General features: G+C 38.0%; 1 protein-coding gene across 3 annotated transcripts in view; it reads left to right on the forward strand.

Moving 5' to 3' along the window:
- Window positions 1–25,474, forward strand: part of igsf21a (immunoglobin superfamily, member 21a) — a 163,465-nt gene that overhangs the window by 107,615 nt on the left and 30,376 nt on the right. The window lies entirely within an intron of this gene.

The raw sequence follows: 25,474 nt of genomic DNA on the forward strand, positions 1-25,474 counted from the left end.
CTGCAGACATAGCAGTTCGGTGTACTAGGAAGAGTTTAGGGATTGCGTGTGACTGTATGCATGCAAGTTCGCGTGCTTATGTCTGGAGAGGCTTGTTTGGGTGACAGGGTTTGATGGATTGCTAGGGAGAGCCTGTTTCCAATAGTTATTCAGGAAGTGGAGAGAACATCTTGGCCAGACTCGACACACAGCGATTCAAACACAGTTTCCTAATTCTCAGCTCTCAGAAAGGATGCCAATTTTGTCAGTTGTATTCTGAAGTGTTTTCCGTGTCGTCTTTTAGCATGACTCGGGTCACCATAGGAGATTGTTCAAGAGTCCTTGATGTGATTCCCCATTACTCTCTCATTTATCCTCTGTGTCACCTTCCTGCTCATCACACTTAATGTCCTACAGTGTGCTATCAGCATCACAACCGTTTCATGCGGAAGGCAAGACCATTCTGTTTCATTTTATGGCAATATAGTGCATCAACGGTTGCCCAAATGGAATAAGCCTTATCTTTTTTTGTAACTTGTTCAGAATTAACAGTAGACTTCCCTCTGAGATAATTTTATCTAGAAATTAACAGTTCTTTCTTTTAAAGAAATGTCCCCCTCCTCCCACTTCTTACAATTACTAACCACTAACATCATTCAGTTTTGCTGACTGGGAGCATCTTACAGCACCAATAAAACATGTTGGCTTGTAGCCCATTGAAGGAAAAAAAGAATGAATTCAAATAGCAGATGAATTATTAAATGTCTGTCTTTGAGCTAAACCCTGGGGTGATAATTGAGGCAAATATAAACAACCCATGGGCTTCCTCAAGGATCTCTCTACCCAACATTGAACTAGTAGTCTGTGTATCACTTAGTCTATACTAAAGAATTTCTGTCTGATTTTTTTTTTTTTGTCTTCCTTCCAGAGTTTTGTCAGAAAAATGTCTGTTTTCCCTTTACTTGATGCTACTTTTTTCAAAACTTACTGAAGTGTGGGATCTTTCATTAATTTAGCAGCAGAATATTAAACTATCATCAAACAAACAGGGAAATCTATTACCGCCATCTTGCTACAATTAGCTTCAACTGGGTTGGGGCATAAACTTGCAATTACATTTGCTGCCATACTGTACCATACAGGCTGTAAGCCATTTTTACCCTCTAGCTCATTCAGTGCCTCATTCAGTCGACATTCACTAGGCACTCATCAGCGGGGCAGCCTATGTGCGCCAAGGCTATAGCTTTATGAGTAAGCCTGTTTCATACCCCAAGATTTCACACAGCAAACAAAAAACAAGCATCTGATGCTTGCATCATATCGTCTGCTCAAATTCTGTCTACTAAAAGACTCCAGGAGGCAATATTTTGGCCTGATAAACTGTTTATCAGTTACGTACTGGATTTACTGTATGCACCCTTACAAAAAAGTGCTGTCACTAATGCTAACGTAGCTCCTCAGGGATTAAAGCTCTTATTTTTCTAATTTTGACAATCTAACTGGTGACAACACATTAGTTAAGGTTGTAAGGACTATGGCTTTCAGTAGTTGTTGATTTTGTTTAAATATGCAGAACTGTAATTTTATGGGTTATTGTTGTTCGGATTATTACGCTAAGTTAGCTAATATGTGCTAATGTCATTGTCTGTTTTTAAATAAATATATTATCAATATATCCTTTAAATCTAGTCATGTCCTGAATAGACCCTGCTGCTTCCACCACCATATGGCACTAATGTTATAGAGTACTGTGCTGAGTATACTAGGCTGCTGAAATGAACAGATACCATTTTGATTTGCGTAACATCAAGGAATGTTTATTATACCCTGTAAAACACAGCATCTCCTATCATGCATTAATCATTTAGGAATGCCCCTCCCCATATACACAATCCCAATCATGGCAGAGCAGCAACAGTGGAGGACATCAATCAAAGATCACTCTGTGCTGTGCAGTATTTCTCTTCTTTACATACTGTTATGCCTGATAGAGAATGAAATATCAGTTGAAGTCAATGAGTCACATCAAATAATTATCAAGTCAAGGTTGTTATATCCATAAGCACAAAGTTATGGAATGCAGACATTGTTTTTGACAAGAAACTTTCAGCAAATCAGCATTTTTTTTTTCAAAGCACTACACTAAAACACAGAAGTATACATCTTCAAATAGTTCCAAGAGTCTTTAAACCATCACTTAAGAATAACCTTGTGATGTCTTTCACGATGCAGAGCTTTCTTGTTTTCTTGGGTAGCGTTCCTTCCTTCATCCCGAGACGTGCATGTCTGATATTGAACACAGTGCCTCCCCTGATGTCTCCTTGTGGTTCTCTGTATGCTGTGAAGTGTATGCTTCATTCCTTGTGGCGGAGTCTCCCTCATTCCCTTCACTCCCCCTCACTAAGGATGTCTTCATCACTCGCTGCGCTCTGCTCCCCACCAAGGTCCCTCCTTTTGAGCGTGGTTGACTGAGGAGGCGACAGAGGAGAAACAGCTTCGTCTCCCTAGAGACATGCGGCTGATTGTACTAAAGGATGAGAAAAACTCTTTTTCTCTCTACCTTTTACCTCAATATCACCTTGCTTGATAAGTCTCCTTTCCTACGAAGTGATCCCCCTAAAAATAGTTTCTGGCTTCACAGGTTTTTTGAGCAAGTTTGACAAAACTTATCAGACACTGTTAATTTTTTCTGTAAATGAATCGATTCATTCACTTAAGGAGGTTATGTCTTGTATTTTAAATTTAATCCATTTCTCAAGAGACTAACCCAAGGGCATCTGCAACTTGAAAAAGGTCAACTAAAATGAACCAGTCATGATGAAAAGAGCCAGAACAGCTCCCTAGTTTGTAATATCATTCCAGTCCTGTGGAGTAAGTATATGATTTGATCTATTTTTAGCTTGGCCCAATGTGATGGTAAGATTCTTTTGTAACTATAGGGAAATACAAAGATGTGAGATCACCTGTCTGTCATTTATAGCCTATTTGCTTTCCTCTCATAACGTTTATTTTGTGAAGTATTTGCGCCCACAGTCTATCCCCTGTGCTCTCTATCAAAATTTTTCATTATGTCGACTCCCTTAAAACTGTTTTGATGCATAGCTCACCAGAAGGGATCTTTCATAATATGAAGACCCAAAAAGACAACAACACAAAGCAGATGAGTTTTTCCATTTCTTTTAGACAACAACATATTGACAAGAAAAGATAATGATGACATTTTCTTCTCAAAGAGGCTGCATTTATGCTATTTGGAAGATAAATTCAATACAGAACGTGGTTGAATGCCTTGAAAGGCAATACTTCTGTTGTGTGTGTAGTGTGCGTGACTGACTTTTATTTTTTTTACACATTGTCTTGTGTGCTACATGTATCTGTTTTTTTAAAAGTGTAAAAGTCAGAATATGTCCCTGTTTTTTTTTTTGCAATCACACTGCCTTGGAATTTAGGTCTGACTTTATAATGCCTCTACGTATTGTGTTTTGAAAAGATTTTATTTTAATTAGCTACATCATTGTGTGAACACTAGATAAGCATCTCCCACACAGAGGAGGTTTGTTTATGTCATTTAGTTTAGTTGATCTTTCCAGTGTCAGAGGATGAAAAGTGGCAGATATTTCCAAAAGTGGTGCTGAGTACCTGTCACTATGGTCTTAGCTCTTTGAGATTTGCCATTCATCTTTGCTGCTGCACAAAGGACTGTGAGACAGGCGATAAATTTATGGGGATAGAAGAAATACAGGTTTAGGAGCCCCTGAAAGCAGCCCGTGGGCATGGATCGAATGGATTTCTTCTCAGTGTGCCAATTTTTTTAAACTTGAATAGGAATCAGAGGAGGGGAAGCTGAAGGGAAAATTGAAATGGGAAATTCATATTATATTGGGACCTTTATTCTGTCCTGTCAGAATCCATCAAATTAGGGGTAGGTAGGGTAGCCTGCATTAATTGTGTAAATGTCTGATCTGAAAAAGTCCTGCTGGGATTGAGAGATTTGTAATGACATCTTTGGAGGAATACAAGAAAGTTGCTCTTAGATGTTCAGTCTCAAGAGCAGTGTTTTAGAAACCAGACCTGATAATGAATGTGTTAGAACCTATAACCTACATAGGTACATGGGCAAGTTTGTCCCAAATAGACCTTGTTTCTTTCTTGAGAGAAAGGTGTTTTTGACTTAATTGCTAATTTACAAAAGCATTCTAAAAATAATTTAATTGTGGTTAAGGAACCTACATATTCAGGTATTTCAAAGGGCAAATAAACAGAACTCATGTTGATAAATATAGAAATGAAAGTGAAAGCTTGTGAAATGTGACAGCTTTAGAAGAGCCAAATGCCAGATTGATGATTCTGCTTTTAGGAATTAACCACTAATTGGCACACTCTAGTTAGCTCCACTTTCTTTCTCTCCATTTCCGTCTACTTCTTATTATTTTAGTAGCAGTAATTGTACCATTGGGAGCTCTTTCACAAACATTTTGGCTTCTTGAGGTGAAAACCATTCACTAGAGGATTTCATATAGGGATGGATAACATATTCGCACGTGATATATTTGAAAATCCATTGATTTGAAATTCCACTACCAAATCCCAAGACAGAATGAATGAAATATGTTTAAAACCATACTGTTTTATTATGTTACTTTCACCTTGACACCAGAACTATCATATATCAGTGTGTGCAAGTGAATATGAGTTTGTTACATGATGCGGTGAGCTCGAGATAAAGGAGTATAATGTGTTCAGTACAGTTGTCGGCATCACAGGAGCAGCTTCCTTACAGCTGATACACTCACAGCAGCTTTGCTATAAAAGAGGACAGACTGTTTATGGAAATGTAGTCACACAATCCATCTCTTTTCCTATATATACTACACTGCTGCAGTGTGTGCTTCAGGTACAAGAAAACTGCTCCCATGCTGTGGAGAACTGAACTTAATTGACTGCTGTCTCAACCTTACTAGACCTCACAGTCACTGTCACGCCACACCAGGGAGGAATGTAATGGAATTAAATCAATAGTCTGTTAAAAAAACGTATATCCTGTAATATATATATATATATATATATATTTTTTTATGAGAGCAAGCAAGAGTATACAGCAGTCAAAGCCTCAGTACTGGAGAAGCTTTGTGTTCACCTTCAAAAAAGCTCACTGGCCAAAGCGGCTGGTAGAATTGACACAGCCTGTGCCAATTTTTAGCCCATATTTGGTGGGTTGGGGAATGGTAATTTCAAGCCCTGGTGGCACGACATGTGGCACTGGCATAGACTGTAGTGGGCAGGTGCTGCCTGTGTGGGAGCATAAAGATCTAAAATCTTGTTCCAAAATTAGATATCCAACCACTGAAAAAAGTGATACCTGTTCTTAAAAATTATTGATTGCACAAAAAAAAATGGATTGCCCTGCAAAAAGAGATGGAAATCAGCAGGGACATTGTGATACAGTGCTGATGTTGATATATAGATTCTGCAATATTATTAAACAATAAACTAGACAAAAGCAAGACTAAAAAGGTAAAACTTTAAAAACCTTTATTGATGTAAAAGCAGATCTGTCTCACTGAGGACTCTATCACTCCATCTTGGCAGCATATCAGTGATACTGTCAGGGGCAAGTCCATGCATAGATTAATAGACAAAAGTACCAGGATCTTAAAAATCTATGCTAAGACTAACTGGAGTTGCAGCAAGAAGTAAGTGCAAATACTTAAATATAGAATATTAAGAAAATAGAAAAAGATTTTGAAACAGGAGTGATGTGAACTCTTTTTTTTTTGTTCCAGTTAAAACCTTGGCAGCTGCATTCTGGATGAGCTGTGGAGATAGACATTTTGGGAAATTTCTTACAAATAGTCAAACCCACTTGTATAAACAGAATGGACATGCTTTTCTTTGGGCTAAAGAAAGACCCTGACCTTAGTTTTCCTTAAATTATAGAATGGTGTTTCTAACTGTGTGCACTGTTTTTCAGACTCTGCCTGATGGAAACCAATCTAAAAACTTACGGCATGATTTGGAAAATGGTTTGCAGTAAAGTACATTATAATACCAAGAAAACAAGAAAGGGTTGCATCGTGAAAGGTTATTTTTAAGTGATGGTTTAAAGACTCTTGGAACTATTTGAAGATGTATACTTCTGTGTTTTAGTGTAGTGCTTTGAAAAAAAAAAATCTGATTTGCTGAAAGTTTCTTGTCAAAAACAATGTCTGCATTCCACAACTTTGTGCTTATGGATATAACAACCATGACTTGATAATTAATATTTGTAACAAAAGGTATTTAATAGTTTTGGAGATAAAACAGATACCCTCAGGAAGCTTTAAAGCATTTATTAAACAGTCAATATGAATCCTCAAAGCAGCTTTTTCACCATTACACAATGAGGCACACAACTGTGGCAGACAGCCAGTCCAATATTTTTGACCTGATAACTGAATATGCATTTCACTACATGCTTTTATCCACCTATCCATATTTATTGAATATCAGTTGAATACCTTGAACTCAATAACGTAATGGATGCTTTAGGCATTCAGCTTGTATTTCCACTGTATGCTTAAGGCATGTAAGAAAGCAGGCAACACTACAGCTGGTGAATGTAAGTCAACGTTCTGACACTCAAACACTGAAGTCATATATTGCTAACAAGTCTACAAAATCTAATGGATTTCTAATGGACTCCACTAATGGAGTCAGGCTCCTTCACTAAATGAAACTAGTTATGTATTATTTTGAGAGCAATATGCTGGGTATTCTGAATATTGTTGCCATCATAGATTTACAGATTGTGTGCCATTTCTGGCAAAGGAATTAGTAGAGATTTAAGATCTTGAGGTAGCCTCAATCTCTGTTCTGATGTTGGATAATTCAGTCTGTTACAGAGTAAATTGTTGAAGTGGCCGGGCGCCAAAGGCAGATTTGAGTTAAAAACTGATATAAAATCTTGATGTGGGCTGGTGGATGGTGGAAAAGCTGTCTTTGAAACCAAACAGACAAACCAGGCAGACATTTTTCACTGCAGCAGCTGGACTGCCAGAGACGACAAAATCAGTTGAGGCAATTTCTTGAATAATGCATGCTCGAGGATTCTCTCATAATCTCATTATGTGAGCAGTGGTGAAATGCTGATACACAAAAAACTTAATGTATATCATACTTTGCATTTCCAGGAGATGAGGTGATGCACATTGCACTGTATTGATAATCGTTTTCTTCTGAACATGGAAAGCAAATACCCTCTTGCAATGAAATGCACGATATCCAAGATTTTATGAAGTGCCAGAACGAAAGCTTGCAACAGAGCTGAGACTCCACCTAAATCAAATTATGCCATAATGGAAAGTAGGTGCAGAGATATCTGCAACCTCATGTGTGCCAAAGTCAATATGTTTGTCAGATTGCCCCTGAACAGTGCTCCATAAATGATTCCTTGTTCCATATAATGAAGACTCTTTCAACTGGCTCCTGGTGCTGGCTGTGACTTTGCCTGGGAGCATATTCTCCTTGTTCTATCCTATTGTGACTGAATGACTGTGGAATAGAAACAGGCTCACAACCTGACTTACAATTATAACTGGGCTGTTTCTGTCAGGACACAAAAGGTTGTTTCTGCCCCTTGTTTCTGCTCTGCTGATATGTAGACAAACACAGCCAGATTTGTTCTTTTTAACTTCAAAAAGATGCTTTTTCCTTCTGAAACAATTGTGTGAGGATCAGTAAAGAAATGTCTCTTCTTACCCCTATTTGAGTGAAGAGTAAGTTTCAATTTTAAATCAAGCTCACTGTGGGTTCAAATTTAGAAGGCCATTTATTGATGTCTCTTTTACATGTGGTACAGCCCGTCTTAGCCAAACAAGGGCCCCCATGGCTGCTATGAATGAAGAGAGCTGTGATACCACGATGCAAGCAAGCAAATATCCCCACTGTCCTTGAAAGTAAAGGCCAAAGGAATCTAAAATGATTTGAACGCACCCAACATTCAGTGGTACATGGACAGGGAACTGAGGCCAGAAATTGAGTTTCCTGGCATATACAGCATATGCTTTAGTTTGCCACAGGGGAAGTACACTAAACAAAGCCTGAATGCAAGCTAGACACATGGTCCAACTTTAAAGTTCGATTTTGATGTTTGTCATACACTTCAATCATACAGTTGAAAGGCAATCATGATGGAGTCATTGAGTATTCCAAAAAACATTTGAGGTGTGATTTTATTGAGAAATGTATTACAACTAACACAAAACTGCAAACACGTGTACCATTTCTGGTACCAGGATACCATTTGTCTCACCAAATTGCACTAATCCATTTGCTTCTCTTCTCTTGAGAGCCTTCAGCAGTTTGAAGTTTTTCACATATTCCTGAATTGTTACTGAATATTGAGCAACTGAACAACAGATTTTTTTTATTTTGCTGTTCATATTAGCAATGTTTTTGATACATTTTTTTCTTTCCAATGTGAATGCACTGACAGTTGATTCTAGATTATTGTGCATTTGCTACATGTTACTGCTTATTTGGTGTGGTCAGTGGGTCATGTGGTCAGTGGGTCACTGTATGTATTTCGACAGCTCAAGGGAAACACCTGCTGTGACATCACTGACTGGGTTGTGGCCACAAGTGCGTCATGCTTGAATGTTTGAACACATGGAGAGCAGTTTATCAGCAGTTTTATGCCTTATGTGACTCTGTTTAAATTTATTGTTTAATTCCTCAATTTTCACACTAGGAGCCATGAATCACTGTCATATTTTTGACAACTTTGCCCTTGAATCTTTCAGGCTCTTTACAAGAGCCATTATTTTAAGGTCCATAGTAATACATGTGACATCAACATGATATTACTGTAAGCCTGAGAGAAATAAGAGCTTGCACAGCACTCAACTCAAACCATTGGGGCTCTAATGAATCAGCTTCTCTTTACAACAAGAGATTTGCTCTTGGAGTAAATACTTCATGAATCCATCATTGTTTTGACTTGACTGTGTTTTATATAGAAGTTTCTCTCATTGCCATATTAGAGTGGAAATATGAACTGACAATGGTTTGAGGGGTTGTTCTGTCAATCATTGTAAATTAAATCTTCTCAAAACACTTAATTTGCCAGTTTCAATTATCATAATAGTGTTTTCTTGAAAGAAGAGATATGAATGCTTCTGCATCAGTTTTGCGGTTGATTGACTTGAAAATGTTGTGCCTCCTCAGCACAGAGTTGAATTGCAAATAAATAATCTCAATATTAACAAAACACAAACACTTTTTTCACTGACATAGACATTATAAAAGTGTTTTTGCATATGCACATCTGTCACGAAAATGTTGAATTGAGCTTGCGTTTTCCCAGTGACACATAGTGCCAGTTGTGGTAATATGGCATTGATTAACACACATCACTTCTGACTCCTTAAAGGTGGTGTAAGTGATTCTGGAGAAAGATTTTGATATTTGAACTCAACAGCCAAAGAAATACACCCCTCCCATCAGTGCTCCTTCAGAAGCTCTGCCCACCAAATTCATGGACGCGCATTGCCAAGGCAACGTCACTAACAACTGGGCAATATGGCAGAATCCAGAGCAAATTTTCGAAGACAAAGGGTTTGTAGCTAAGATAACAAGGAAGGTAACATTACTTAGCATAGCATTTCAAATTGTGCATACAGTAAATTCAAATAATCCCACTGTGCTAGCAAACTTGTGTTTTTAGGTCTTCGTTTTCGGCCATCTCTCCTTCTTGACGATGCAATTACATGTTAGCATGTGCCAGATTTACCATCCCTCTCGCTCCCACTTCCCCCTGTCCTGTGCACGAGCACTAACGCTACCTATTGCCGATTGGCCAGAATAGTGTTGTGAGACTCAGTCCGAGCCACTTTGTTTGTTTCTCATTTACAGAGCCAGGGCAGCTAGCGGACCGTGAGGAGATATTCAAAAAGTGTATTGGATTAGAATCGCTTACCCCACCTTTTAAGCTTTGAGTTTGGTTTGAACAAAAATCCCCACAATCCTCTCTAGATGACCAGGAATCTGAACACTAAATCCAACAATTTCTGTGTTTTTTACATGTAAAACAGCTCATTTAAAAGCTCCAACTATAAATTTGGATTAGTGTGTCAGTAGCACCTATGTTTCCTCATCTGAGCTTGATTTAAAAAAAAATAAATAAATAAAAATAAAAATTATAGACCATTCGAAAATCTCCTTGAAAGTGCTGCTACCTTTTTTTTTCCACTGTAGTTTTGCAACAGCAAAAAATGCCAGAATCTTGAGACTTGGTACAGGCACTCACATAAAGTGTACCATTTTATCTGATTTTACCTCTACTGAAATTCACCAGTATTCTGTTTGTGATGCTGGCCTTAATTTCTTTGAGCATCTCCGATATGTGATGCTGACCTTGTCTAGAGTCAGTAAGAAACTTTTGAAAACATTTTACATTTTTGAAAATAGTATCACAAAGATTACATTTTATAAAGGCTTAGTTTACAGGCTAGTTTTTACTTTTAAGCATAATGTAAGTCCAAAACTGAAATTATAATGAAAATGCTGAACTAAGATCAACTGTGAATAAAGAAAAAGAACAATAATGACAATAAGATGAAGAAGAAGAAGAAGAAGAAGAAGAGATATTTGTTGAGTGTAATCTACAGATCATTGGACTGGATGGGTGAGTTTCATATACAGTATAAACAGAATTCAAAGTACTAATGAAAATTGTGTTCTTCACATTTCTCTTCATAACAAGGTCAAGTCTTTTGGCCCATTTGGTTAATCCTGTCTCTCTCGCACTGATGACAAGTGGAGATATGTAACCCACATGTTCCATTAATTATGTGTGTGTAAAAAAAATTATGATACTTTTATGAGCTTTTGTCTGGTTTATTAACATGAATGACCAACTAGAAGGCCCCTGATTACATTACATAATTATTTTCAGACATGTCTTGATTAAACCCTGTCTTCTAAAAATGAAGTTTACATACAATTAATCTGCAGTAGCAAATACATTTCATAGAAAATGTAATGCTGCTCAAATTTATAATTTTCTTCAGTATAAGGAGATATATCCTTTTTATATTTACTGCATCTCCAAACTGTTCACTGACAACTGAAAATGTGCATAATGAGCTTCAGTGTGAAATCTTCACTGGTGATGTATTTCTGTACTTTTAGTAAATATCCACTCCTTGCAACCTGGGCAATTGAAGATACAGAGTCTAAAAATATGATCTCTTAATTCGCCTTGAATTCATGTCATAAATAATTAGTAATAGTTAGTAATAACAAGTTCAGAACCTGAAATAAGAGAGTTCAAGTGTGTTGGTCACTGAATGGCTAGACTGCCCTCCTTTGATGACCTGCTGTCCATATCCCATGGTGGATGGATGTCCTCCTCTGACTGAATTTGTTTGGGCAAAAGGCTTTAATCCAGCAAAGGGTGAGTTCTTCCTGGCTCAAACTTTAGTAATCGTGGTACCTCAGTGCGTACCTAATCACTCTTTATTTGGTATTGTTTTTGATTGAGAGCATCTTTAAATTCTTTATGTAGGGAAAAACCCTGCAGCAGCTATCCAGAAGTTGTACAACAGTAGCAGCACATTTGTTTGGGCAGGAAAAGGTGAAATCTGAGCCTGAAAATTAAATACTTATAACATGCATACCCACAGTCATACATACACATTTACACACACCAACATACTGACAAACACTTGCATCTATAAACACATGCATATGTATGTATTCTGCAAATGCATGCACACATTCACACAAAATACATTTACACACAAATACAAACCCACTTGAGCAGACCAAACTCCAAGCTGAATCAGAGCAATTTTCCAGGGTGAATCAGAGCAATCTGGTCATCCTAATTATGGCGTGCTGTATGGGAAACTGTGAGGTCCTTGAGGAAAGTTGTAATTAAAACCTCAGGCAGCAGGGTGCTGCGATGAATTGGCTCTCTACATGTGCAGTTAATATGAAGGCATGAAATTGCAAATTCATGACCCTTGAATGCAGTATGCACCAGGCATGAGGTCAGTTCTAGTCTTTTTCTGTCTCTATGCTTTCTCATATTGAGAGGGACATTGCAGAGGTCTTTTTTCTGTGCCTGGGAATATTGGTAACTGGGTCATTATACAAAGAATCTGAAGCGGCAGGTGTAGTGCAGGATGGCACAATTGCTTAACCTGCCTTTAACAAGGGCCACAACACACAAATCAAACACCAGACCATGACTTTATAGTTCATCTCATTTTTTGTCCTCATTTTACTTTGGATTTACTACATATTATATAGCTGAATGGAATATGAATTGTACTATTATTATGGATAGACCATGCAGGCACAAAACAGTGCATGCATAGACTCTTAACAAGGTTTTTATTTTGTCATTGTCACTCTCATAAGTGCTTCACACATTTCTCAGCCTGATATTTCAGTGTTACAATGCTGGTCAATTCAATGACTGTCATCACCCTTGGAATGCCAATGAGATTTCTAACTAGTTTAGCAATTAAAGGCATCCTTGAAACAAAACCCACCATGTCTTGAAGCAAAAGCTTCAGATTTAATTGCAAACGTTTGCCAATATGCTGAGTGTGAAGTAACTCAAGTAGAAAATAGGATTTCTGGCTGCAGTTATGTGACGGAATTAGCTGCCATGGGATGTTATGACAAATTCTCTGAATTGCCATGTTCAAAGATTCAATTGTCAAAATAGAAAAATGAGAAACATGGGCAGGGAACAATTCATCGGTATGCCAGAATATGGTACTTTGGTGTGAAAACATCTTCAGCACTGGCTAGTGGGTAACTTTTACAGTACATTGAATTAATGATAAAAAAGTTGGGAAGTTGAAAACTGGGTTTCTTTATGGCACAGAGGGAGGCCAGGAACACCAGGATGTTAATCATTTCTAGTTTGAAAACCACCACTGCACCATGAGAGTTCAATTTATTTTGAAAATGAAAGATGTTTTCAGCCCCGTAATGTAAATCTAATATTTTCTACGGCCAAATCAGAACCAATGCATTCATGAATATTTAGAAATTGGAGATGTAATAAGTCACCATGTAGTAATCAATTGTCATTTCCATGTTAATGGTGGATTTACATTTGTATCACATATAGGAAATGCTGAGTTTTTATGAGGTGTATGACTGATTAATTTATTCATTCATACATTTATTTGCTCATTCATGCATTTATTCACTCAGTCTTTAATTCATAAATTTTTCTTAATTATATCCATATTATATATCATATATATTTCTTAATTATAGAGAGTGTGAACGGAATGCAAAGTTTTCTTTCTCTTTCAAGGGTTTGACAAAATAATTTTCATCAAACCTTTCCTGAATATAATACACTGTAAATAGGGTGTATTTATCTTACGCTTCCAATTTGAATCTTTCTAGTGCTTCATGTAATCGCCTCTGACACAGACAAACAAACAAAAAGATAAGATAAACAAAACAGTTGTATGACAAGACAAAACAGAGGAAAGTGCTTGGATCAACAGACTAGGCTTAGTCCTTTGAGAAATTAAATCAACTTTGGTTTGTGGATTTTATCTTTTTGTGAGGAGTGTGAATGTCAGTCATAATATTTGCTGGGCCCAGTAAATATTGATAGATGCACCACAGTAATGAAGTTGAGAAAATACAGGTGCACCAAGTATACCTCTTTCAATGGACATAACAGAATATAAGCAATCGAAACACCAGGGTGTGCTCATAATATTACTATAATATTAAATTGAGATTATAATATTGATTCCTAATACACTAATACACAATTTCCCCTCTGGGGATCAATAAAGGCTTATCTTATCTTAGTATCATATTTTTATTTTGAAAAATGTTTTCTTGATCATAGCTTTTGTCCTTACAGTTTAGACAGTCTATGGTCCTAACATGTTTTAAGATACTGACACCTATTTCTAATTATTTGAAGCAGTTAAAGTCCCTGAGAACTTGTTTTCATCAAAGATTCATGACTAGGTAAGGAACAATGAAAATTCTATTTCATTTAAGACTTGGGGCCCTATTTTTGTGGCAGCACAACTGCCAGCACAAGCAGCGCTCTGACTGTTCGGTATTTTCCTGACCATGACGTTTGCTTTGGCCAGCTGGTATTTTGTTGCCGTATACAGGTGGCACAGGCACAAGCACAGGTTGATGACCACAGGTTGAGGTCAAGCTGTAGAAGGCGTATCTGGGAGGTACTGTGGGAGTATGGGGTACTGGGCCATGCTACGAGCCATCCGGTCCTTAAATAACCGGAGTGGGAGCATTGTCCATATTCTCATGCCAGGAAGGCAAACACGTTTTCACTGAGTGGTGGACTCCTCCAGGGTTGTCCCACGTCACTTAAGGTGCACCTGGGGGGAGGAGAGTGTCTGATTTAGGGACCTCAGAATTGCTTCTCTTCTCTTTGTAGATGATATGGTTTTGTTGAGCAATATGTGTATACTGGAAATGTAATGTGACCATGCCTTTAGACTTTGCGCTGAGAATAGACCTCTCAGAACCATGTCAATCTGCTCCCACTTTGGTGATTTTATCAACAAGAGTAAACACTTGGAGCAAATGTGCAGAAATAATGGAATAATGTAAATAAATATAAATAATATATGTAAATAAACCATTTTAATTAATCACTCCCCAGCCAGTATACATTTATATCAGCATCAAAAATGAACGTTTATTGTAGTTAAAGCAGTAAAGTACCGGTAAAGTATTGATCTATAAATGAATCTGAGTGAGTCTTACAGTATCTGTGATGTTGATACTGTATGAAAACCTTCACCTTCAGTTCATTAAATCACTGCAACCGTCTGAAGGCAGCAGCACAGACTGTTGACAAATCTGCAGCCTTTGATTTGAGAAGTGCCGCGTCAGAGCGCAGTGCCATTATGCATGGCCATTCACTGTGTTTACCTTCATTAAACTGCATGCAAAAGACACCAGGATGCTACAAAGTAACCCCATACAATTCTACACACATCACACTGGTTAGTTTTAACTCGGTATTCTGATGTTTATGCAGATGTTGGATACAGTGGCTCATCAATTTCTTAGTGTCTTTGCCTCCTTTCTTAAAAGTGCCATTTCATGTTTTATTCTTGAAATGCAGATCGGTGCAAACACTGTTGTGTCACAATTCACAATATGATGTAACCACAAGTTAAATAAAAAAACATACCATCTGCCTTTGGCTGCAGATTTGTGGTGCTGTGTGTTTTTGGTTCCGCTGTGCACCATCCTGACAACAATATGATTTCCTGGAGAAGCGTCTTTCCATTTGTTGAACTGTTGTTGTCATGCTTCTCTGTGATTTGTAGAGCTCCTACAGAGTGGTTAGACCAGTGATGTGACTGGCTGAGAGTGTATTCATTAATCACTACACCCTCTGATTTATATTGCATTTCAGCCAGCCCTTTTGCACCTTGTGCTGCTTGGAGACGCCCACAGTCCGTGCACCCAAGACCTACTACACCTGTTGTTGTGTTTGCAGTACAAAGCCTTCAAGAAATCTGGTAGCCACAGTTTTTTAATTAATAAATCATTTTTAGTAAAATTTTTATGATGGAGTACTGTAAAACACAACATACAGCACGTTTGACTGGAGATTCTAATAAAGAATAATTATGCAATTCATCTGTGGTTTAAACATCAATCATCAAGAATCATTCTTCCCACAGCAGAGGGCAACATATGCATTAAGTCACATATTCCAGCTTTACAATACATGTAATTTTAAGTGTAACACAGTACTACAGTAGTAGTACCATAAGGGTATTATCACATTAGACAGCTACAACATGACTACTGCAAGACTCTATACATCATTATGTTCTATAATACTTACTCAATTTAGCATATGTTACAATTGTGCAAATGTCAAACCCCATTAAGAGCTTTAATGTGCTGCACACTTTAATGAACAATGTTGAAACATGCCATCAGCTATAAGTTCCCATTTGTTTCAGAGTGGATTACTCACCAGAAAGAACCCATCAATCAAATGCAACAGAGGGGACATTATTCACACTTGATAAACCTTTTTATCCCTTTAATGTGTGAAGTTAGAACCTTCAAACATCCAATGCTGCCCATGTTCCTAAGGAATGTACTGACACTATGGAGAACACACTACATTTGGTAGTTAGGCCCTACTTTGCATTTTTCTTTCTTCATCAAATTTCTTTCAAACAGGAACTCACTGTTAACTAATTACTTTAAAGCCTTTAAATGGAGCTGTCGTTGCTAGTGTCAGCACGGGGAATATGGTGACTATAATACTGCAGAACAACATTAGTGATGGGCAAAGAATTTCTTTTAACTGCACTAGAATCATTACAAAAGATTTGTTCAAAAGATTTGTTCATCGAATCATTCAGTGCTTGACCAGAGCTCCAACTGCGTAGTCCCACTCAATGAACTGAAACATGGCAGCTCGCTAACTAGTGAACTGAGAATGGTAATTTGTGAAGGATAACCCAATGAGCTGAGAATTTAGTTGGATAAAATACCATTTGCAAACTATTATGTATAGCACTTATATATTTTCGTGACACCTAATTATTAAACAAAATATTTGGTCCTACTACCAGACTCTAAGACATGAGAGGGAGGGAGAGGGAGATGTGAGGGCTCGAGCAACTCAGCAACTGTCGATCACTCAGGGCTCATGTTCACTGTGTAGTATGTTCAGTGAGCATGCACCATTCCCTTGCAGTGAAAGGATCTGAGACAATCTCAGGCTCAGCCACCCTTTTCCATACTGCAGGTTTCACCACACATTGTAAACTGCAGCGACACACACACACAGGTCAGTGTTTACTGGAAAAGATCCCCAAGAGGTAACAAAAACGTGCACACACATGCACACATACCATGTTCAGTGTGTATCGTTCAAGCCAGGGGCGATTCTATGATCAGCCCTTTAGGGGGCTCAGCTAAACAGTAGCTGACTTGGCATTATAACTATGTGGTCTTGACTACTTTTCCACTTTCTCACCTGGTTCTTGCTCCCTCTCTGTCTCTCTGTGCCAACTCCATCCTGCTCGCTCTCCTTCTCTCCCTCTATATCCTCCTCTCTACCTCTTTGTGCTGTCAACCAAAAAGAAAACATAACAACCAAAATAGTGTGTATATATAGTAGTATAATATAGTATTTATAATATGATAAGAGGTAGGTACATGGGGTAGAATCCATATCAATTTATAACATTATTCTAATTGAATATTGGGTTGCTGTGTGGGCAATACAGTCAGGTAACATCATTTTGACCTTACTCTCTCACCTGAACCTGGCAGTTTTGCTGAGGGAAAAAAATATTGTATATCCATCTATGGAAAAACAGAAATTTCTTTGGGATCATATATGAAATTGAAAAAGGGCGTTAGCATAGCCAATGTCTTTACTGCCTCTGCAAATTCATGTTGAATCTTAAACAGCACAAAACAGAGAAAGATGTGTTCCAGTGCTTCAATTCACTGTCCATAAATGTACTGTAAATATACCATAAGGCCCAATTCTATCAGAATAGAAACATTGTGATTACATAAGTAAAATAAAAAAATGCACCAGTTAGCTGACAAGTGTACAATGCAAGCAGACTAGCTCAGAGTGCTAACATTAGCCGATAATCTCTGAGCTAGTTAGCTTGCAACCATTCACACCATAGAACTATGACCAAAGATTTTCTAAGTCTTAAAGGTCCAGTATGTAACATTTAGGAGGAGCTATTGGCAAAAATGGAATATAATATTTATAAGTATGTTTTCGTTAGTGTATGATGACCAGAAAATAAGAATTGTTGTTTTCATTACCTTTAGAATACGTCCTATGTGGACTTGTCACTCTTTATACTACATTCATCCTTATTAGTTTGTGTGAGTGTCACAAAAATAATAAAAAATGTTGTGAGGACATCTTGAATTCACCTTGATATTTGAATTTATCAAATAAACACTTAGATCATCTCTCAAGATGTAAACACACATAAGAAACACACATTTTGTGTAATAGCATTTTTGAAACACACGTGATCTTCTAGTAAGTGCATGTGTGCTTCAAAATGCTAAATGTTTGGAAGTATGAGACAGTTTTGTGCTGATCACCTGCCATTCAAACCAAAAGGAATAATAATATCACACACTTCTCACAAATGTAAGGATAACTGGTTGCATTTCAGTAAAATACACCTACAACATAATACATAAATCAGTGGCACTTTGTGTGGTCAGGATATTATATTAGTATGATATTAATATGATTACCCACTTACAATGTTCATGTTAGCTGGATGGGTCATACATAAAGAGGTTGCGCTACTATTATATGTACAGTTTTGTATGTTTGTTTTTTTTACCAAATAAACCTCTGTATTAAAAATCTGTTATGTTCTTACGTATACCTTTTCTTACCAGTGTATTAATCATTCATTTCATTTTATTTCAGACAGAAAATGATTTTTAAAAATTCTGTGATAAGTAAGAGAAAAAAGACAAAAAAGATATTCTATCTTAATAAAATAGATATATCATGTCAATTAATGATGGCTCTGAGATGTGTTTAATAGCTTGGGAAATTATTGCTATGGTGCTATGTGCCAGAGTGAAAGCAATTTTATTATATGTTACTGACTGAACAGCAACAGGATCCTCGCAAACGGTATAGGAACATGCTTGCTAAAAATTTAGCTATCTTACTGAATCAAATGCATTTTAACCAAAACAGCAGGCAGATCCCTGAATTGTGCAATTAAAGTACATATGGCTTTAAAATTATCTTAAAGGGTTAAGGATGTAATAATATTTCATCAGTATACCATATTTCACACCATGATGGACAAAACAGATATTGTTTATTCATTTCACTATCTGACAACTGATGATAACTTGCAGTTTTTTGCTTAAAAATATACATAAACCAGTGTTGAGAAAAGGTTAAACATGTTGTTCTGTTTTATTTTTTGCCCATTTTAAAAGGAGAAACCCTTGATGCATGGTCACCCATTTGTCTTTGTCATAACTACCCCATCAACAACCCTTGCATGTCAGCTTGAAATATGAATTCTCCTCCCCGTCCCTGAATGCTGTGTATACTATATCGACATTTGTGGAGCTTGTGGCCGTCTTGCTGCAGGCATTTGATGTAGATTTTCTCAAAGACTTCTTTGGGGATTGTTCATATGGTCTGGGGCCAGAACTGAGAATTGAATGATGGATACTTCACTACCTCAAGGGACTCTCTTTGGCCTCATATAACTTTACAGCCTCATTTTACCCCCTTGGTCTGTAAATTAGGTGTCATAAAAAAGAAAAAAAACCCCATCTCAACCAGACCTCGCTGCCACACTGATCAAGAAATTTGTCTGTGACGCTCAAGACACTGGGGACCTTAAAGGTGCATCCATGTCAGTGCCTTGTGAATTACCAAGCTGCCAAAAGGGGGATGGGTAAGGCTGGAGAGGGCTGGTGGTAAAGGGGCCAAACTGTAACAGATTGCCAACCCCTGCCCTTAAGCAAAAAATGGACTTTAGGCATGAGGGTGCCAGTCACAGCATAACTGATGCTGGGCTGGGTACAGGGTAAGTCCCATCTGCCACTGTCTGCTATTTGGGAGACAAAAAAGCTTTCCCTTTTGTCCTGTCTCAACCAAGCCTTCAAACTGTGCTGGCAAAATCCTCTCTTCATGTCCCCCTTGTCCTCATTATAAGCACAAAGCTGTAAGTCCAAGCCTGGTTTACCCTCTGAGAGCGGCAGCCTGGGGAGGGACTGGGGAAAGCCATATACAGCCGTGACATATCGTATTTCCTATCATATTGGAACAGAGTGACAGAAAAAAGCACAATAGTGCTAAGCTCCCAAATCATTCCCTTTAGATTGTGAAAGATTTTTTTGGTGTAATTTGCCTCCTATTTTTCAATGACATTTATATGAACCTGTGAGAGATTTTTTGTGGATGGCTCTTCGAATAGCGCTGTATATTAGGTATATGTGGGTGGTGCATATCTGTCAGAGGTAGACCGCAATATTATAGCCACTTCAGAGTGGGCCACTTGCTAGACAGCTGCTATTGCTCAGTAATGCATCAATGAAACCATATGTTTCCACAGACAAGAATGCTCAAATGCATTTCTCACACAGACGGAACCAAGCACACAGGCATGTCGTATATGTGCTCGCTCCATTTTCAACATCGGTATGATTAATGGGCTTCGGAACTGGGGAACTTGTTCAATGTGACACAAGCTTTTGTCTCTGTGTTTCATCCCCTTCCTCTTCCTGACAGCCACCAGAGTCTCCCTCTCTTTGCAACCAGCTACCGTTAGCTGGTTGGCTGGGGTGGGAGGATGCGATATGAGCTGACAGCACAGTAATAACCCATGCAAATTAACAGGGTGGGGTGTAAATGCAAATGCTAAAAGCACAATAGAAAAGTGATTAAGAAGCATTTCAGTGTCTTTTATCTCATGGTGCTGCTCGTGCTGGGGAATAAAGACTTTCAAAAGGAGCAGACTTAGGTACTGGGGACTCATGCCATCGCTCATTTCAACATGTCTTTTTTTCATCCTTGAGAGAACTTAACTTTGATTGTTTTTCAGGCTGCCTTCTATCTCCCCCACTGCCACAATCATAGCCCATCCAACTGTGTGACTTCTCAAAATAAGGGATATAAGCACTTTGACAGTGTTTTATGTTTCACTCAGCTTAACTCAGTCAGGAATGCATGTAGGTTTCCCCCCTTCACAAGAAATGACTCCTGTTACAAATATGAATTTACATATAGAGGTACCTCTCTGTTAGGAACAATCTCAGCCTTGGAGAAATAAAGCTGCAGTGGGGCCAGTGTTGTGTGCATTGCCAAGAGTTGGCAGTGTAAAATCTGTTTGATTTTTTTTTGGATGCCAGAATCATATCCTCAAGCCTACAAGTAAAGTTGAGATCATAGGACTGGCTCAGGAATAGACCAATTAACTTCCATTCCAGTCTCCACTGGGATGGATATTAGGTGAAAGAGTCAATTAAATTGACATTTTGAATTAGTTGCTTAATTTGCAGTAATGTGGCATGGGCATTTCTGTTTCCACTCTTCATGTTTAGCCTCTTATGCTTTAGGACCAATTACAAATTGCATTAAGAGCAGCTGAGTAATATGCAGCCTTTGCTCTGAAGTTTCCAATGTCCTTCTTAAGGTGATTTGTTCGTACTTTGAATGCTTCATTGAACAGAACACTAAATGTACATGAATTTGTCTTGGTGGCATTGGTGGAGAGCCACAGACAACTGAATGAGTTGTACAGTGTATGAAAACACAAAAAGAAAAGGACAACAGACTGTCACATATAGTGCCAGACACATGGGGTGAAACAAGATGCGTGGCTGGCCCTGACCTCTGACCCCTCTGTGGATGGGAATTCAAAAAGAAAAGTCTGTTTTAAGGGTTAATAAAAACATCCCGCTACTAGTGGCCAAAGACAGAATCTTGCAAAACGCACTACATCACCTTAACACGTGGTGTTTGCCAGCCTTTCCTCTCCCTCCATCTGTAGTCTCTCTCTGGCTTTGTTACAGATCTGCGTATCAGACACAGTGTGATATTGTCACTCTGACACTAAGAGGAGGGAAATATTCTTTAGATGTTCTTTGGGGTCCACTTGTGTCTCTTTCGCTATTATTACCAATTTCAACTCTAAAGAACCTCTCCAAATTCAGACATGAAATTGTTTTGCATATTGATGACACTGTGTCACCTCAAGGCCCTCTTTCAATGTGGTTTGAAATACGACTGCGAATCCAGAATACACAGTCTATGTATGTAGTCTATGCCAGGGTATGGCTCTCGCTGTATTCGCTGTACCTGCTTCAGAGAAGTAAAATCTACTCGTGCCTTTTTAATTGGGAAAATAAATTGAAATAAATTAGCATCCTTAAAAATTCTTATGGAAATTAGCATTTGAAAGATTTATTAAAAGAAAATATCTGCAGTGGAGAATTCAGAACAATGTTCTTTTGTGACTAAATGGCATGCATCCACATAGGATAGTTGGTGACTCAAGCTCAAGAAAAAAAATTGAAAACCCTGGATAAATGATTGCACTAATGTTCCTTTTGTGATTACTATTTAAATTGACTTCTAGTTTAAATTTGGGACAAAGATTAGATGCTGCTTAGCTATGTCAGCTTTCACCTGTAGGTATCAGGTCATTTGAAGCTAAACCTACAATGCAATTTATAAGATAGTTGCAGTACTTTGAAACTATATTTTGTTCCATCCATTTTCTGTACCCATTTATCCTGTTTAGGTACACAGGGGACTGGAGTCTATCCCAGCATGCATTTGACAGAGGCAGTGTACACCTTGCACAGGTCACCAGTCTATCAGAGGGCTTACACAAAACATAGACAAACACATGCATACCTACGGGCAATTTAGAGTTTCCAAATAATACATGTCGGAAAATGTCATACATTCAGTTCTTGTTATGAACATGGTTCTTTCGCAGTTAGATAAACTATTTGTCAAGACGGAAATCCTCCTGTGATTTCGATAAGATTACACTGAGAAGTGAAAGGCCTTGCACAATCATTTAGCTTGGTGAAACCATTCAAAATTCATACTGATTACTTTGGGACTCTTGGACTCGCAATAACTAAAAGTACAGCTTCATCAAATACTTATCACTGAATTACAGCCAGTGAAAATAAGCCAAGGGTGACCTTGGCGCTTTGTTTTTTTGCCATCCTCCCCACACACATCCACTATAAATAAAACCCCAGAGATGTGGACTCGAGGCCAGGGTGCTTAGTACAAGGGGATGTTGGGAGTGTTTCTTGTGAGTCCAGCTGTCTCCAGAGCTCTAAATCCCTTAATTATGAGGCCAGGGAAAGCAGTCTCTTGGGAGCATTAAACATGCTCCTGTTCTGCACATTCACCAATCCCATTTGCGGGGGGGTCTTTTTTTTTTGAAAGATAGCCGGGTAATGGTGCTTGGGGATATAGAAGAAGAAGGAGGTGGTAAACGAGATAGAGGAAGAGATCATTATTGATGTACCTGGCACAGCAGTACTATCAGGGACAAAAGGAAGTAAATGCTGCTTTTAATGCAGTGGTGTGCAAGTGAGCTCTGAACAATGGAAAAAGAAGGAATGGCTCATGGGACTGCAGGCAGTCATTTTTACACATTTGCAATGTCCTGCTTTTAAGTTTCAGGATCTGTACTCATATGATATAATGGCACGTCGCCAGCAATATATACAGTACATGTTTGGCAGAGCTAGGCAAACATCTTTCTTTTTTTCTCTTTTAGACCAAATTGTGTTATAGTCAGGTGAAAACTTTTCTGGAAGTTTTAGCTTGATAAGGCTTTATTACAATAACTTTTCAAAAAGAGCCCATGAGATTGGCAACATTATTCAACATAAAGAGGAAGATTTAATCCTTCAAGTAAAGTGAAAACTTGAAAATCACCAAAATTGGACATACTGGGGTAAGTGCAAGCCAGGGTGAAGGGGACTGAGTATACAGGGCCCTCATGTGAGGAGCGCCCACAAAGATACTAGAATGAATAGCCTGTGTATGCGGGGAGGGGCCCATGGAGAATACCTATGTACAGGGTCCAGAATTTTGTGCTACGCCCTGAGTGCAAGACCAAACCAAAAATACACATTGCCCAAAGATTTCAATAAATTCTGAGGAAAAAAGAAAAACTTGGCAATCAGAATGCCAGGCACAACAGAGCAGTAATACTTTTATGTACACTGTGTAGCTGTGCAGTTTTCATTATGTAAAGGAAAGGGAGAGATGGTGCAGAGAGGATTTGGAATTTTTATATCTGTACTTGAATCTTTTGAGTCTTTAAAGAAACCTCCAGAAGAATGTCAAATATATTGACATTTTTTTTTTTTTTCTAAAAGTTTCTATGCTTTTGATATTTCCCCCCTCCAAGACCTCTACATATTGTTTAGAAAATGTGTGGCTTTTTTGCATTTTGATTCATAAGTTTTTCTCTCCCTGTTATGTATGAGCACTATATCAACATACTGACAGTAACCTTGTCAAGACAGAAATGCAATTATTTATCTATTGTTTTTAAATGATTGGTTTGCAGGCCTCAGTGAGTGTTTGCACTGAGAGGCAGATGCCCCCATTTAACACACCAAATAGACAGCTTAAAACAAAGAACTGCAGCACAGAAAACAAGGGAAAAAATGAGCTCAACCTTTAACAAGTGGGCGATCGGAGAGCTGCAATTAAATGAGGTATGAAAGACTTAGATTCCATCATCACAGATAAATATCTTAATCCTGTACAGGGTTGTTGTGTTTACAAATAGTGTGCTATGCACTGTAGTTCATGTAAAATATTTCACCAAGGCTTATTGCTGTCTTTGGCTTTGACTCCCATTAGGTGGATCCCCACCCACAGGGCAGAAAACAATAGAGCATCACGATCAATGTGCAGCTCTACTGAGCTAACTTGAAGGTTGTGTTAGTGATTTTATTCTAACTAAACAAAGCATCTCCTTATACTGCTTTGGAGAAGTACTTGTCAGGGGATTATCAATACTTATCAGTCAAGTGGAAACTTGCAATTTGACAGTAATTATTTTTAATCTAATAAAATTGAATTTCATGAGATTAGCTTTGTCTAAATTAAATGTGTGTGGTTTAGTGTGTTAAAACTCCCTGTAGATTGCTGCAAAACTCTCTTGATCTCTTTGCATTTACAGTGGCTAATATTGTGAAAATGAATCATAATTTTTAACTGCATAGTATAATGGCACTTGAAGCACTTTGCAAACAAAAAATTGACGATGGTGTTAGGAATATTTACTGGACTCCAGCAAGCTTTTGCAAAGTAGAGTTTTATACAATCAATATTATAAATCTATAAAGTTGGATTGTTTTTTTTATTGTCTGGTTATATGCTCTGCATATTGGAGCAACTTCACCGTACTAGAGACACTTCACCACTTGACACGGCTTCTGTGTCAAGTATTTGAGCATGATTGGTCAGGAACAGACACCTCTGACAGCTTATCATATGCCATGTTGAGACAGGCTTGTCAGTAAGCTAATGGAGTTGTCTAAGGTTAATTTACTAGCATATAAATCTCATCAATAAGCAATTAAAAGGTGTGGAAACACAGAGGCACCCAGGCCAGCAGCTAAATCCCCACCAACCCCCACCTTTAATCAATATATTTCTGTGGCATGTCTGTTTAAAACTGCTTGATAGATTTACACATAAAAGTGACACATGAAAAAGGCACTGCTCCCTGCATGACCTTTCTTGTTGCCTTATCTGTCTTAAAGCATGGCTCATGGATTCAGAAATTGTAACTTCTGAAGAGATTCTTCTCTCACCTCACAGAGTCAGATTTCACAAATGCTTCTCACTCTGATTAGAGCTTGGGCCAATTGAAGTACTCTTAAAACATTCAACTTCCGAATCTGGAGGGGGAAAATGCTCCAGATG

This window comes from Siniperca chuatsi, linkage group LG2 (assembly GCF_020085105.1).
Source record: "Siniperca chuatsi isolate FFG_IHB_CAS linkage group LG2, ASM2008510v1, whole genome shotgun sequence".
NCBI classification, from domain to species: domain Eukaryota; kingdom Metazoa; phylum Chordata; class Actinopteri; order Centrarchiformes; family Sinipercidae; genus Siniperca; species Siniperca chuatsi.